This window comes from Neomonachus schauinslandi, chromosome 9 (assembly GCF_002201575.2).
Source record: "Neomonachus schauinslandi chromosome 9, ASM220157v2, whole genome shotgun sequence".
In the NCBI taxonomy this organism is placed as follows: Eukaryota; Metazoa; Chordata; class Mammalia; order Carnivora; family Phocidae; genus Neomonachus; species Neomonachus schauinslandi.
In genome coordinates, this window is record NC_058411.1 from 80,416,611 (window position 1) to 80,434,593 (window position 17,983).

The window sequence follows — 17,983 nt, forward strand, 5'->3', positions numbered from 1 at the left end:
ATTTGATCTCATTGGCCGCCTCCTCATTCTTGAAATACTTTCTTTACTTGACCTCCTGGAAACCACAGTCTCCTAGGTTATTGTTTTACTTCAGCTGGTTGATTCTTCTCAATCCTCTTTGCTGCTTCCTTCTCATCTTCCTGGCATCTTTTTTTTTTTTTTAAGATTTTATTTATTTGACAGAGAGAGATACAGCGAGAGAGGGAACACAAGCAGGGGGAGTGGGAGAGGGAGAAGCAGGCTTCCCACCGAGCAGGGAGCCCGATGTGGGGCTTGATCCCAGGACCCTGGGATCATGACCCAAGCTGAAGGCAGTCGCTTAACCAACTGAGCCACCCAGGTGCCCTCATCTTTCTGGCATCTTAACATTTGAGTGTTCCAGGGCTAAGGAGGAGGGATGCCCAGCACAAGTAGGTTTCCAGAGGATAAAGTTAAATTCCTCAACCATTCAGAATGAACAATGGGTCAAAATCAGCTCAGGTGCAGGCAGAAGAGTTGGCTGTCCTGTGGAGAGGATGAGACTCTGCTCATAGGTAGATGAATGCTGAGCTCCAAAGGTTAAAGGAGTGGGATGTGTCCATATGGTCTAAATTATCTGGAATAATTCTCACTCTAGGCAGTCTGATCCACATGGATAAGTATCATAGATTTGACCTTCATTCAATTAGGAGGTCTTAGATGCATGTTACGGCTCCAGCCTGGAATCAATAACAACAACAAAAAGCATCTGAAAGATTCTCCCTTACTAAAAGGATTTATGTCAAATTTACAGACTAAAAATTTGGGAACTGAATTTGGAATTGGAGTGGTGGCCTGGGCAAGAGAGTGAAGGCAGATCAGTCCGAGGGCTCCTAAACTAGATGTTCCTTGAGGTAGAGCAATAAAGCTTGGACACACATGGAATGTGTGTTGGGCCGCAGAAATGGGAGGGGGGCAGTAACTGCTTTAGGTACTAGGTTTCTAATCAAAACATATTAATTCTTCTGATATACTCCTTCTACTCTGTCTTCCAAGAAGAACTCAGTTCTACAAGTTTTAAAACATTCCCAGGAAGCATTACTTCTATTTTTAAATTCCAGATAAATAAAGTGCAAGAGAGTAACAGATCCAACAACAATAAAGAAACCAGTATTCCACTAACTTTATGCCTAACACTTGAGTGTGATTTACACATGCTGTCTCCATTGATTCCCATCATAATAGGTATACATTAGTAGGACCCCCATTTTATAATTAAGAAATGAAGGTTCAGAGAATAGTTAAGTCACTTGCCCAAGGTTGCTCAGCAAGATGACAAGAGGCAACCTGCTTCCATGGCCCACAGGCTTGCTTATACAATGCTGCTCTGTGTCCCCACTGGCTGAAACAGAGCTGCAGTGTGATCCCTGGCAGCTATTCTTGTCATTGCCATGATGATTAGTATGCTTCATTTAAATATATATGAACACTGCAAAGGGACAGATACATCATTCTCTGAAAGGTGTGTCCATTATGATACAGTCATCAATCCTTATAGCATTTTCATTGCCACAAATCACACATTATATAACTATTACCAAGCTCATCCCACCAAAGCCTGTTAAAGACCTGGCATATCATCACTAAACTGTCTCCAAGGACATCTCCAACAATTTACACCTTGTTCTAGGACTGTATCTACCATCAGCAATTATAAGGAATGGGTACCATGCGAACTGTCCTTAAATCTCTTTATAATGCAACCAAACAAAACTCTCGACTTGATTGAGAGCTCCAGGACATTGGTTGAGAGCTATTACCATTTGTTTTTGAGCTTCAAAAATTAATAGCTAAAGTGCTCACCATCACAAGAGAACAAAAATACACACCAGCTGCTCAGCTTTGCCCAAGTCTATGGGCTCAAGATGAAAAGAATTAGACCAAGTATTACAGTAATCAGGCCTCAAGCAAGCAAAAGCCTGGCTCAACATTAAGAAGTCCCACTAAAGGGGCAGTGCACCTCCATGCTCTTGGTAATTGGACTTCTGGCATGGAAACATCTTAAAAGAGAGTAGTCGTATGTCACCAGCTGGGAAATGCTGTTAACCTCTCTTGTTGCTAGGTTTGAATTTCACTGTTCATTCTTGCCTCTGAATTTGCTCTCCTTTCCACCAAGCATTTCTTGTTCTCTCCTCTCCATATTCCAAAATATGGACCTAATTTATCCTCCTCTAAGACTTCTGCAAGTTCATATTCACCACCCCCTAATGTAACAGAATACACTCACACACACACACACACACACACACACACACACAGGCACTCACAAACCCATGCTTGCGCTCAGATTTCATCTTGACTTGAGGCTCCTCCTACAGACAGAATGATATATTCTCATAGTAAGAAGATACTGTGAGGTTATCTAGACCAGTTATCAGCAGAAGAAACTAATTTGTCTGTGTTTGCATCCTTAAGTGTTCTTGCTGTGCTGCAGGTGTGTTCTACCTCCCCACATCAGCATAAGCTCTCAGCAGATGAAAAATATTGCTTTAACTTCTCTTATATTCCTGTCATCTTGATTTTGCACGACATAGGAAGCATCCAGCACAAAATCTATATTTCTCTTTTTTTAAAGATTATTTATTTAAGAAAAAGAGAGAACATGAGCAGGGGGAGGGGTAGAGGATGAGGGAGAAGCAGACTTGCGCTGAGCGTGGAGCCTGACCCAACGCTGATCCCAGGGCCCTGGGACCATGACCTGAGCCAAAGGCAGACACTTAACTGACTGAGCCACCCAGGCGTCCCCAAATAAATATTTCTATCTGCCTGTTGAGAAGTGAAGAGAGGAATGACCAGGCCAAGGTCCTGCTTGGTCTCCCTCCCCTATCCCCCTGTGCCCACCAAAGCCTCTCCCTGTACTTCCACTCAGCCATTCTTCTGCTTGCCAGAACCACAGCTCCATCTACAAGGAAGCTGGCATTAAAAGGTATAGGTGACAAGAGATGACACTGTTCCATGTTAGCCCAGACGCATGGTGAGGCAGTAGAGGGCACTATGGATTCATGCCTATCACATTCTCAAACACACAGGAAAGAGGAAGTGGTTAAGTCTTTCTGGTTTCTACTTTGTAGTGGGTGTCTTGTCCATTCCTATTGCTGCCATGTTTCCCTCTTCAAATAGTCCTTCTATGGTTGTTTTTGTGGGTTTTTTTGGTTTGTTTTTGGTTTTGGTTTTTTTGCTACATCAAAGCTTTTCAAAAGCTAATACTAATTATTGCAATTGTTGCAAAGGATTCAATAAATCAGATATTATTTTAAGAACAATGGTCACCAAAGCCAGAAGTTGGGGTATAGTCCTTGGCCTCTAGATTTAATTGGCTACCAGGTCCCAAAGATTATATTTCCACATATTCATTGCTTCTTTCTTGGAACAGGAACATACCCCTGAGCAAGAGTGCCCAGCTGAGGAAACTGATAAGGCTAACATCCAGGCAATCCCTGCTGGCCAGGCCAGGTGCCTCTGCATCTGTCAACAGCAAGAGGTGTCTTTCTCTACTATGCAAAATGGTCCTGCATGGACGAGCACAGACCTGCTCTAACCATTCTGACTGTAACTGCCTTGTGCCCAGCTCAGTTTTCCTACTGACCACTGTGATAATCTCCTAATACCTCTGGGATTGATCTGAATGGAGTACCCACATGCACACACACACATGCATGCACACACACACACACATATTCAAAACAGGACAAATTATACACAAATTTACAAATATATCATCACCAAAATTCAAAGTAACAACATTAATTGAATGTAACCAAAATGCTCTTTCACTGAAATTAAACCTCTTCTGCTCCAACTAGGACACAGAATTAACATCTATGTTGTAGGATCTCTATAGTTTGGCACTAAACATACCTTGGGTTATGTGATGATTAAATATCCAACCATTTTTCCACTATTAAAAGACCTTACAACTGTGAAATCACTTGGCCTTTATTAAATTTACTTCTGTTCCTGTCTCCTGATGTGGCAACAGATAAGGTAACACTAGTGAGAACCAAAAGGATTTTATGGTCAAATGTCTCCTTGCACTTAAAGAAATATCATGATAGTACTCAGGTAATAAAATAATCATCCAAATAATCCAGAATGTGCTTATATTTTTAAAATAAAAGCAAAAATCACATAAGCAAATTTAAAAACTAGAGCCCCAAGGGGACAAACAGCACATTGTCACTTCTGAATTTTTATATCAAATGACACCAAGTTAAATTCAACTCTGTCCTTACAGATTTTAATATTAGCTGGCTACAGAAGGACTCGAGTTTAGAAAACACGACTTCTCATACCATGGCTTCAGGCTCTCCTGTCGGTATATAAGGGAGGGGATATATTCTCAGTGGGAAATAAGTAATTATTATTTTTCCCACTGAACTATATGTGCTATTAGAAAATATCAAATGTGAGGCACCTGGGTGGCTCAGTCGTTAAGCATCTGCCTTCAGCTCAGGTCATGATCCAAGGGTCCTGGGATCAAGCCCTGCATCAGGCTCCCTGCTCAGCAGGAAGCCTGCTTTTCCCTCTCCCACTCCCCCTGCTTGTGTTCCTGCTCTCGCTATCTCTCTCTCTCTGTGTCAAATAAATAAATAAAATCTTAAAAAAAAAAATATCAAATGTCCTGTAGAAACAAGACAATCTTACTGCTATTGTTGGGAGACTCAAGTGGAAGTTCAGCAAACTACAGCCTGGGGGCTGAAACCATTCTTTGCCTTTTTTTGCTTCTTTTGTACTGCAGAGAGCTAAGAATAGTTTTCACATTACTTACAGATCTTAAAAAGGAAAAAATGAGTAATAAACTACAGAGGTGGTATTGTGGTTCACAAAGCCTAAAATATTTGCTGTCCAGTGCTACAGAGAAAAAGTTTTCCACCGCCTGAACTAGATAACAACCTCAGAAAGAAGATCGTTCATGAGACTGCATAGAATGAGCGATTCAGGATTTCTCTTTTAATTCGTTGTCAAGAAGGAGTCATCAGAAATAAGATGAAAGAGATTTTACCGTCCTTGAGGGTTTCTTTTTCTGGACCTCTACATAGTAAGTGGTCATCGGTGACGGTCTATGTAGAACATCTTGTGTCCAGTCAAGTCTAGGGTGTGTAACTAGCCAGCATCTGATAGGACCAACGATTTTGTTTTGCTCACAGACTCCCTCCTTGAACTGCTTGCCTCCATCCAACTCAAATTCGATTACCCAAACTGTTCCTGAGGGCCAGTCCTATGACACCTTGATTGGCCCTCTGCTGACAGTGTTGCCTTGCTCCAGATCTGCTGCTCAGCCCCACTTCTCTGGCTCTGATCCCAACCCCCATTTACAATCACTCTTGATAATGTGGTTTCAGAGCAAGCCATGCACACATGGTAGCACTGAGACTAGCCCATTCTTATGTGACAGTTCTTGCAGCTGAGGAACATCCATACTTGTATAAAGCCAGGCCTCCTGTCACCCAGTAACTTGGAAATTGAACACTGAATGGGTGATGCCAGGCTAGGAAGCCAGGGAAACTGGCTCAGTCTGTACAAAATCTCATTTACTTTGTGTTTGGTTTTTGTTCCAGTTTGGCTCATTCATCTGATGGGAGACTGGGGTTTCTTTTTAGGTTGCAATAGAAAAAGAGGATATTCATTTGGGGAGTGTATTCAGGAACACTGGAGTTCTTTTTTTTTTTTTTTTCCTTTTACAGAGAGAGCGTGTGTGTGTGTGCGTGTGTGTGTGTGTGTATGTGTGTGTGTGTGTGTGGGTGGGAGGGAGGTTCTGGGGGGTGGGCAGTGGGAGAGGGAGAGAGAGAATCTTAAGCAGGCTCCATGCCCAGCATTGAGCTCAGCACAGGGCTTGATTTCACAACCCTGAGATTATGACATGAGCCGAAATCAAGAGGCTGACACTTAACCAACTGAGCCACCCAGGCACCCCAGGAACACTGGAGTTCTAAGGCACTCTGAGGCAGTGTCTCTTAACTGAGAGCCAGGGACCCCCATCACAATGTTTCTCAGTATTTAGTCCAGCTCATTGCAGAATTCTCTTGAGTGCTTGTTAAAATTCAGAATCTTAGGGCCAATTCCTTAATCCCTAATGAATCAGAATTTCTGGGAATGGAGTCCCAGTATTATTCTTATGTGTACTGAAATTTCAGAACCAACCCATGGCCTATGCATGGCATTCAGGGGATTATTTTTTTTACCCACTGAAATTATTTTCAAAAATTCTCTGTGATGATTCATATTGCATTTTTGTACAATGATCATATTACCCATAATAAAACTCTCAAAGCAGTTCATGGCTCAAAATGATTAAACAAACAAACAAACAAACAAACAAAAACCACTGGTTTTAAAAGGAAGTGGGGTTGATTTAGAATACCAAGCAGAAATTTCTCATAGACCCATTTCTTGAACAATTGACAAATCCTAGAAGGGCAAGTTTTGTCCTTGCTCATAGGCCAGGCAGCTCTTCACAGATGCAAACAGCTCAGAGCCCCCAACCTTTCTATTTTACCCAGAAAAGCAGCTTCAGTAAATTTTCTTTGAGATCAGATTTCCTCCGGGGTGCACCTGGGGTCTGACCTTACTATTCTCTATTCTAAAATCATTTGCATTCAGTGAAAGTTTGCCCACATCTAGGAGCCATAGAGTTCCTCTTAAAATACAACAGGCCCCATCAGCTTCAAACTCATATAGGAAAACACATCTAGGTAGGGAAAGTGTGTGATAGCTCAGCTCTCATCCTCGGTAATCAGGCCACTCACTTTACCTCCTGCTTCAGTTCCTCTTTAGTGAAAAGGAAGGTTTTTTTTAGGATTTTTTTATTTGAGAGAGAGAAAGAGAGAGCTTGCAGGGGAGGGGGTGACAGAGGGAAGAGGGAGAGAGAGAATCTTAAGCAGACTCCCCACTGAGCACAGAGCCCCTGCGGGGCTTGATCCAATGACCTTGAGATCATGAACTAGGCTGAAACCAAGAGGCAGACACCCAACTGACTGCACCACCCAAGTGCCCCCGGAATTTTCTTTAACATCTTGGGATTCTGCACCCAATTCCAGTGTGTGGGCTTTTTTCTATACCATCAAGCAATTCTTGGACACCAGCTGGGTGTCCTACAATTCAACTCAATTCTGACATTATCTACCTGGAGATAGCATCATATCCCACAGGTTAAGGGCTCAGTCCCACAAGACTTCTCCCCCTCTCCTTCAGAGGCCAGTCACTAGTCCAAGTTCTTACCTGTGCTTCTGACCAAAAGGCTATAGATCAGAGGCTCCAACCATCCTCCTTGGGTTTGATTAATTTGCTAGAGTGGCTCACAGAACTCTAAGAAACAGTTTACTTACTAGATTACAGGTTTATTAAAAAGGATATAACTCAGGAACAGCCAGATGGAAGAGCTGCATAGGGCAAGGTAGAGGGGAAGGAAGAGCTTCCATGCTCTGTCCAGGCACTCTTCTCTCCCTGCATCTCCATGTATTTAACAACCCAGAAGCTCTGGGAACCCCATCCTTTTGGGTTTTTATGGAGGCTTCATTATATAGGCATGACTGGTTAAATCCGTAGCCACTGCTGATTGAACTCAATCTCTAGCCCCTTGCCCCTATCTGGCAGTGGGGAGGGGGTGGGAATGAAAGTTCCAACCCTCTAAACACACGGTTGGTTTCCCTGGCAACTGGCACCCATCCAGAGGAAGTTACTTCATTAACCTAACAATAGACACCTTTATCACTCTCCTCCCAGGAAAACTCCGAGGGGTTTAGGAGCTCTGTGCAGGAAACTGGAGGAAGGCCACATATATATCTCTTATTTTAAATCACAATAACACACTTTCTCAACTCTACTTACCTCCCAAAGTTTAAGAAAAATAACAATATGAAAGTGAGAAAGGTAGAGACTGTTAGTGGCTACCTAACTCATTTTATTAAGGAAGATCGCAAGGCTCAGAGAGCTCAAGGGATCTGTGAAAAAAGTTCTTAGCTTGATAAAACTGCAAGGACTGTCACTCACATTATCTCACTGACCCTTCAAGATAAGACACTCCAGGGAGAGACAGGCCAGCTGGTTTTAGTACATCCTTTGGCTCTTAAATCAATGCTTTTTCCACTTGACCAACCTGGCTCAAAAAGGAGTGATAAATACGAAATTTCTTTGAAAAAAAAAAAGGGAATTATAAATACAATGCACTAGTATGACTATCGCACCCATGATTCTGAATATGATTTTTGTTTGCAAATGGAAACAAAGAATCATTAGCCACACGATATAATAAACAGAACACCAGGCTAGTATTCAGAACTGGCCTAGAGGTACCCATTTCTCAACAGCAAAGGACCCTTTTGTCCTAAATGGAAATTGATTCAGTCATTCATGCACACAATTATCTAATCCAAGCAATTATCTAATCTTTTAAAACTTGATTTTTCATAATCAGTCTTCCTAGCCACAAATTTGCCTCAGAGAGCCTTTTATGATACTTGCTTGAGGTAACACCAAACTTTTTTCCAGAGTACTTCCACTGGGCAATGTCTATTGGTTAGAGAAGAATGAGGCTGAAGTGGCATATAAAATAGTCCAACAATAATGAAATGCAGATAAACAAAATCTGACCTTACACATTCAAGAAAAACTTCTCATTCATTGAGAAGCTGAGAAGTTTATATTCCGGATTTAACATGTATGTCAAAGGAACCATCTCTTTAAAGTCAAACAAGTCTGTTTTGAAGCCAAACAAAAGTGAGAAAGGAAGAAAAGCCCTTGGCAAAATTCGAAATTCCAGCTATTCAAAATAGGATATTAACTTATTAGTCATGTGGGAAGCACTGAATATATTTACTGCTATCATCTTCCCATAAGGCTTTTCCACAAGTTGAGACTGGGAAATGTACACAGAAAAGAATAACATAAAATAAGTATAGAGACTATTGGCCATATAAACTCCATGAAGTCCTCAAACAGAGGATGTAGCAACATACTTTTCAAGCCAGTGTGTGTCACTAGAGACAGTTAATATTAAAAATGAAGTTGAATATTTGAGTGGTTGAAAGGGTCCACTGTATATATTCTCCACTAATATCCTTAAAAATCTATAGTTATTTTGAGAATGATTACCAGAAATCACTCCATTCCCCTATCCTCTTCTCTTCACCGTTACCAACTACAGATCTTCTTAAAATATATTTCATAAGACAAGCAAAATAAGGAAGACATTTGAAGATTTCCATTCTTCTCCTCCCTTCCTCTGACATAACTGAGTTGAACATATCATTACGAAAAGTCAAAACTAATAACAGATTTGTGTGGCTCACAAATGTAATCCAAATCTAATCTATCCCTGAAAGGCTGCTAGTGAATTTTTATGGTAGGATCCTATGTTTCATTATTTTAAATAGGAATAAAACAGCACACTGTGTTCTCAACCCTTCCAAAAATTCCAACCAATTTCCCCAAATATCACTAAAAACACTGTGCAATATCTACCTATAATTCACCAATTATCTAATTCTTTGATACTTACTATACTCCTTGGTGGGTATTTTTATATGCCAGACCCAACAGTACTATATAGTTTCAGATATTATTACATTTTCCTTCTACAATGCAACACACATGTACTCTGAAATGAAGAAATTATCAAGCCACATAGTGAAGATGGACAGTGAATATAAATAACATTAGCAAGAGGACTTTTAAAAGCAAAGCAGTTTTAAAAATAGCTGCTTCCCAAGGGGCGCCTGGGTGGCTCAGTCGTTAAGCGTCTGCCTTCGGCTCAGGTCATAATCCCAGGGTGCTGGGATCGAGCCCCGCATCGGGCTCCCTGCTCCGCGGGAAGCCTGCTTCTCCCTCTCCCACTCCCCCTGCTTGTGTTCCCTCTCTCACTGTCTCTCTCTCTGTCAAAAAATAAATAAAATCTTTAAAAAAAAAAAAAAAATAAAAAAAAAAAAAAATAGCTGCTTCCTGACCAAAGAGTTGCCTGAGACAAGTTTGGCTAAGAGAAGCTGCCCGATGGTAGGTGAAGGTGAGCAAGAACAAGCTGGTAAAAGAAAGAAACATGCATGCTTGAGGTTTACCCACACCCAAGCACAAGGAACTTAGGGACTTTCTTCTTCTCCAGACACTCAAGTCTCCAGGAGTGGTGGCTAGAGACCATTGTCTGAAGGTTTAGATGCAGTAATGCATGATCCCTTCTGACCTCTTACTAGTACAGGCTCTTTTGAGGCTCTTAGGCTCACTAGTTCCTTCTCAGGTTTGTCCATCTCCTTTTAAAAGGACATGTTATTTAATAATGTGGGAAGATTCGGGACTCCTGGGTGGCTCAGTTGGTTAAGCGTCTGCCTTCGGCTCAGGTCATGATCCCAGGGTCCTGGGATCGAGTCTCTCATTGGGATCCTTGCTCAGCAGGAAGCCTGCTTCTCCTTCTGCCTGCCGCTCCCCCTGCTTGTGCTCTCTCTCTCTGACAAATAAATAAATAAACCCTTTAATAATGTGGGAAGATTGAAGGGGGCTCAGAAGTATAGTATTCCATGTGTTAACAAGCAGAGAAGAAATAAATATTGGTAAAACCAACCAATAAAGGTTAAAAATAGGATAGTGAATGAACATGCACATGTGTAGATAATCAAAAGTAGATTGATATACACCCCAGGAAAAAAAGATTAACCCCAGAGACCTACATGTGCGTTCTAGGCTAGTGAAGAGAACAGACCCTCAAACCAGAAGGAGGACTCAGTCAATTATATTTGATCCAGGCAACCATAACCACAAATGATCTTACTGACCCCTTAAAAACAACACAATAATGTAAGTCGTTATTCTGGGCTGAACTGTGTCCCTCATGATTCTTATGTTGAAGTTCTAATCCCCAGTACCTCAGAATATGACTGTATTTGTTGCTAGCGTCTTTAAAGGGATGATTAATGTTAAATGAGGTCATTGGGTGAACTTTAATCCAATATGACTGGTGTCCTCATAAGAAGAGATTGGGACATGGACACAGACAGAGGGATATGACGATATGAAGATACAGCAATAAGGCAAACATCTATAAGCCAAACAGAGAGGCCTCAGGAAAACCCATCCTGTCAACATTTTGATGTCGGACTTCAAGCCTTCAGAACCATGAGAAACTAAATTTCTGTTGTTTAAACCACACAGTCTGTGGTATTTTGTTATGGCGGCCCTAGCAGAGTAATGCAGGAGGACAGTTAGTATTTCATCTATTTTAAATATAAAAATATTAGAGATTCAGAAAAAATTGAAAGACTTGTCCAAGTTTATATAACATTTCAAGGCAAAAAATAGAATTAGGTTATCAGCCTCAACTCCCAGCCTTGTGTTCTTTCCCCTACACCAGCACAAGGACACATTGCTTGCCTGTGACAGTTCTATGCATCAAATGTCTTGAAGTGTGGGTTCTGCTTCTGTTTCCCAGGGTGAGAGATAGTGGACCCTTTTTTGTCTATGTCAGTTCTGTATCTGCCTAGGGCAGGTTTACCTCTGGCATCAAGTGGCCTTTCAACTTCTTAATATGATTCAGTGGCAAAAGTCTGAAGGATCAAATAAAGAGGGGATAAAGGTTCCCTGTTATCTATAGCACTCCAGCATTGTCAATACTAATTTTAATTAGTGCCTCAATAGTATCAAAAAAAAAAAAAAAGAGTTTTAGGAAATCACATTAGAAAGACTATTTTTAAATTTTATTGTGCTGAGTCTCCAGAGTTTTTACATCCATTTCAGATTTGGGACAGCATGAAAGGTGGGGCCAGATGCACCTTCTAGTCTTTTTCTACCTTGAAAATTAATGATGGAAAGGCAGCCATAAAAATTGCAATCATGAGGGGGCTGTGTAGTGCAGTTGGTTAAAGCTTCGACTCTTGGTTTCGGCTCAGGTCTGATCTCAGGGTCATGAGATCAAGCCCCACATCAGGCTCTGTGCTCAGCTCAGAGTCTGCTTGAGTTTCTCTTTCCCTCTCTCCCGGCCCCTCTCCCTCTCTCTCACTGTTTCTGTGTCTCTCTCACTGGAATCTACTCCTGTCTGTCCTCTCTCATCTCAAATAAATCAATAAATCTTTAAAAAGAAAAAAAAATTGCAATCGTGGTCACATAATTTTCCTTTCTACTTCAAAGCCCACAATGACTATCCACTGCTGGAAGACGGAGTTCACAATTCCAAGTACAGGCACAGAAGGCCTGCATGATCTGGCTCTCACTGACTTTGTTATCTCCACCTATTCCCTGTACACCTCATGCTGTTTGTGACATTTGAGCGTTCTCATTTCTCTGAAGATTCCAGCCATGTAATATGTGCCTTTGTTCATGTTCTTCCCTCTGCCAGAAATGCGCCTTCATTATATTATGTGTCTGGTCAGGCCCTATTTATCTTTTAAAATCCCACCTCTTGGTCACCTCTTGGTCTTCCCCAAATCTCCCCTCATCCAGCATAATTGACCCCCATTTCAGCTAACCATACTTCTATTTTGAGGCTTATTCCTTTATCCTGGGTTTAATTTTTTATTTATATGGCTCGACCCACAATGCTGCCTCATGCAGACTATGATCTTTATGAAAGTGGGGACATAGCTTGTTCATTTTTATATCCTCAACCCCAGCACAGAGCTTATGCTGGTTTTTTTCCCCTAAATTCAGTGACTCTAATATCTCTTTTATTTGATTTTCAGTTCCTTCCATAATCGTTTTAGAAGGAAGACCAATGGGATCCACAACTGGGGACTTTCACATATTGGTTTAACAAAAGCAGTCATTAACTGTATCTCAATAAGTCAGAACAGTGGAAAACCAAAGTCAATCTGAGAGCCTCCAACTCATGCCTCACAGGATCTCTGCTCAGAGTGAAGAACCAGTTAACGTTGGTCAACGGGACCATAATAGGGAAAAGAAGGAACTCCTCTAGACACTGACTATGGAGAAAGATGGCTAATACTAAACACTTGAATGTATATTATGTCAGATCACTAAGAAAGGATACGGACAATTTTGTCTTCTGCATTGACAGACTACACAATGTAAACAAACACAGAACCCCTGATTGCTAAGACAACCTCTGACCTGTCTCTCTGAAGATCATGCCAGAGACACCCAAACCCTGAAGCAAGGGATTCAGCAGGGGGGCCAAAGCTAAGACAGAAATTTGGTGCCATTTGAATTTAGGAGTGAAAAATGCAATGCTTTCTCCAGAACATTTTTCACATAGTTTGTGACATGATTCTTTAGCTTATTTTTGGCTTGTGTGACACAAACTTAGGGAAGAACTCACCAGGGGCTCAATCATAGATGGACACTTAGGAACATGCCTGCATATTTACTAACTTCCTGCCAAGTCGGGATTCCCAGCACCAAAAACAGGGTTCCAAGTGACTCATTCATCTAAAATAGAGCTCTTGGGATTTCCCATAGGATCACAGAGCCCCCAGCACGGCAGAGTTCGAGGATCTACCCTACCTCTGACCCCAATCCCTTCCATGTGAAAAGGGCTAATCAGGCTGTTTCTGTGTCTCTCTCACTGGAATCTACTCCTGTCTGTCGTCTCTCGTCTAGTCTTTGAGAAGATACCAGAAAGGCAGCTGCATTTGCCGTGGGAGGAAGACATATGCATAAATGTTAACTGAACATCTGATAGAAGAGCTGATTTAAGGAGTCTTCGGCTATACGCAAAAAGATAGCTGGAAGGTGAAAGATGCAGTCACCCAAGAGATTTGTAAACACAAACCACTTAAATTACAAAAAGTTATTGTAGCCTGGCATGGTCTGTGGAGAGGGACATAACCCTGCCTAAATGGAGCACAGGTAATGAGAAATCCCTTCTAAACCCCTTTCCCTAACCACGGATGAACCTTAAGCTTGTCTGTCTCTTACGTAAGTCACCTCAGGAATACACAAAGCTGCTACTCCATACTGCCCATGTCTATAGCAGGGAATGGATCTTTACTACTTTGAGGAGCTTAATTTTGATCACGGTGGTGTTTGTATAACCTGAGTATACTTACAAATTGTCCCAGAGAGAAAAGAAAAGGTTTTTTTTTTTTTTATGTCTTTGATGATATGCCTTGCTTTTTTGGAATGAGTTGTACCCGCTGCTTTAGAGATGTAAGGAGACGAGGTATTGTGCACTGCTTTCTATTGCAATTCGGCAGGTCCCCTCTCTTTGTTCTGAGTTGGTGGGTTCCTGCATTCCTCTGCTACTATATAGAAATAGTACCTCTCAACCTAGATTCTGGGGGTGTCATTTAGGACAAAGCATCAGACCCATGTCCAGTGCTGTAGGAACACATGATGTGTGCCAGTTACTCATGATGTGAACATGACTATTAAATCCAAGAGAGACCATGTACACGCGTGCACGTGTGTGTGTGTGTGAGTGTGTGCGAGACCATTCTGAACATGTTGCAATGAGTGTTTTAGACTAGGAAAAAGCTTTGGAGGCAAACTAGCTGTGTGGTCTTAGGCAAATTTCCTAACTTCTATACGTTTGCGCTTCTTTATACATGAAATGGCAATAATACCATATACCTTACAGGAATTGTGTAAAATTGAGGGATATTATAAGTAAAGTGTGAGGAACTTAAGAGAAGCTCAAAACTTAATTTTATTTTTATTATGATTATTAAGTTGGAAAACAACTGTTCCACACACTGGCTTTTTTAACCAGTGTATCTCTTTAGAAACATCACAAGGAAACGATTCCTGACTTCAGGTTCTCTCCCATTCCTTGAGGAATTCTCTGATCAAAGACTCAAGGGAATCCCTTTGTGAAGAGTAGAGGTAGGCTTCCAAGAGTGTCCCTGGGCCATTTATTGGTCAATGAGGGTTATAGTAATGAAACTTTTCTCAGGAATTAACAACCAAAGGGTGGGTCTAGCGATATCTCTCCTTAAAAGGCAAAAGTAAACTCTCACTGACTTTCAATTCAAATAAAACTGAGGGTCGCCTGGTTGGCTCAGTTGGTTAAGGAGTCTGACTCTTGGTTTCAGCTCGGGTCATGATGTCAGGGTTGTAAGATCGAGCCCCGTGCTGACCTCGGTGCTCAGTGGGGAGTCTGCTTGAGATTCTTTTCCCCTCCCACACCCTCCCCTCTTGCTTTTTCCCCCCAACTCATGCGCGTGTGTTTACGCATTTTCTCTCTATGTAAATAAATACATAGTCTTTAAAAAAATAAAAAATAAAAGAGATGATATATGTGTATTAGTCAGGGTTCTCTAGAGCAACAAAACTAATAGTATATGGACAGATACAAACGAGGAGATTTATTATGGGAATTGACTCATGTGATTATGGAGGCCAAGACATCTACAATACGTGGTCTGTAAGCTGGTGAACCAGGAAAGCTGGTGGTATAATTCAGTCCCTGTCTGAAGGCTGGAGAATCAGGGGAATCAGATGGCATAACTCCTAGTCTGAGGCTGAAGGCCCAAGAACCAGGAGTTTTCCATGTCCAAGGTAGATGTTCCTGCTCAAAAAGAGAGAGAGAATCAATGGATTGGGTGATGCCACCCCACATTGGTGAGGGTGGATCTTTTTTACTCAGTCCTACTGACTCAAATGATAATCTCTTCCCAAAACACCCTCACAGACAAACCCAGAAATAATGTTTTACCAGCTATCTGGATATCCCTTAGCCTAGTCAAGTCGGCACATAAACATTAACCTTCGTGATAGGAATACACTTAGCACCAATTGCATAATAAATACTCAGTTAATATTGACTACGGTAATTGTTTGTAGAGCCATCTTTAGCCTTCAGTTCCAAACAGTTCAGTTTGTTGATTACAAATTCCCAGGTACTGCCCTGGGTCTGACTGCAGATAAAGATCTCTTCTTTGGTCTCATTCTTTTTCTCTCTCTAAGAGTTAGCATAAGCTCTTACTAAAATGAATAGCTCTACTGGATATTTACCCTACCCCAAAGATACAAATGTAGGGATCTGAAGGGGTACGTGCACCCCGATGTTTATAGCAGCAATGTCCACAATAGCCAAACTGTGGAGAGAGCCCAGATGTCCATCGACAGATGAATGGATAAGGAAGATGTGGTATAGATATACAATGGAATATTATGCAGCCATCAAAAGGAATGAAATCTTGCCTTTTGCAATGACGTGGATGGAACTGGAGGGTATTATGCTGAGCGAAATAAGTCAGTCAGAGAAAGATATGTATCATATGATCTCACTGATATGAGGAATTCTTAATTTCAGGAAACAAACTGAGGGTTGCTGGAGTGGAGGGGGGTGGGAGAGATGGGGTGGCTGGGTGATAGACATTGGGGAGGGTATGTGCTATGGTGAGCGCTGTGAATTGTGTAAGACTGATGAATCACAGACCTGTAGCTCTGAAACAAATAATACATTATAGTTAAAAAAAAAAAGAAGAAGTAGAAGATAGTAGGAAGGGAAAAATGAAAGGGGGGAGATCAGAAGGGGAGATGAACCATGAGAGCTATGGACTCTGAGAAACAAACTGAGGGTTCTAGAGGGGAAGAGGGTGGTGGAATGGGTTAGCCTGGTGATAGGTATTAAAGAGGGCACGTTCTGCATGGAGCACTGGGTGTTATGCACAAACAATGAATCATTGAACACTACATCAAAAACTAATGATGTAATGTATGGTGATTAATATAATAAAATAAAAAATGTAAAAATAAATAAAATGAACAGCTCTTAGTGATCATAATACAACCAAGGAGCCATAGACATAAGTGTCCAGATGTTGAAGGAAACTGTTAAAGGGCCTTGAAAGACTTGATTAGATTATAATAAGGCAAAAACATTATTCAAAAGTGAAATCTAAGTTTCTCTACCCCACTGGCTCCCCAGCCTCCAAACATTATTAGGTTTATAAACATTGTAGAATGACTGATGAATATGTGAAAATATAAACCTCTACTTACACTATTTAAACTGTTGAATTATTTTGTTAATGCCTCAGAATGAGGCATTGATCCATGAAATTCTGTTTCATAATCTGAGTAAAACCAATGTCATAACCCCAAATCCAACAAGATACATCTGCTTTGTTCCTGAGGATGTATTCCCATGCCAAAATGCCCAGGATTCACTTTTCACCTCTGTCTTCCTGAAATTCCCTCTTTGGTGGGCACAGCTGCATGCCCAAACGGGACTCTAAAAGACTGTTCTTTCTCTCAAAAAGCCAGCCTGGGGTCTATTACTCCTCTCCCCTCATGCTTTGCATCTGCCTCCCGTCAGGTGTATCCTTCCAGGCAAGCGGCTTGGAAAACTGTAGAGAATAAATGCCTTTGGTTGTATTACCTGCCAAGACAATCTGAATTTTACATCTGGAGTCCCTTTTCCAGACCCACCTTTCCTACATACCACAATTAACAATAATCGTTTTTGAGTCGTGCAGAGAGAGTAATAATGTGAGAAATTTTTTTAATTTCATAAGCAGAAAATTTTGTTAATGGGTGAATGTGTTCACAATCTTCCCCTCCTTCCCAAGTGGTGGTGGTATTTTTTTTCCTCCAACGCTTTTTTTTTTTTTACTACCCTTAATTCTACTTATCATAAGTTAATGGGCCCCAGTCCACCGACATAAGTTATTAAATAAAAATATTTTTTATAAACTTTCTAAGTAATTTTTAAAAGCATGTTGAGTCTTGGTTTCTTCTTTGAAAATTCCACTTCTCTCCTTTTCTCCTCCCCATCTCACTGATGCCGTTCCTATACTACATCAAAGGCTGTCTTCTTATTTACCTCCTTCCTCAAGAGAAGGGCACCCCCTCCTTACTGGATCTCATACTAAATTTCCTCTCAGATCTTCAAGAAAGAAATAGATCAAATTCACTCATGAATGTTTCCTAAAGCTGCTTAGAAGAAAATTGTTTAAGAAACTCAGAACAACAATCCTGAAGTTATACTTTTTAATCCTTCTCACGTATTTTCTGCACACTGATGGATTCTCTTGGATGATGTCTTATCGTGCTCTCTCCCCACATGCTGTATTATTTCAAAAGA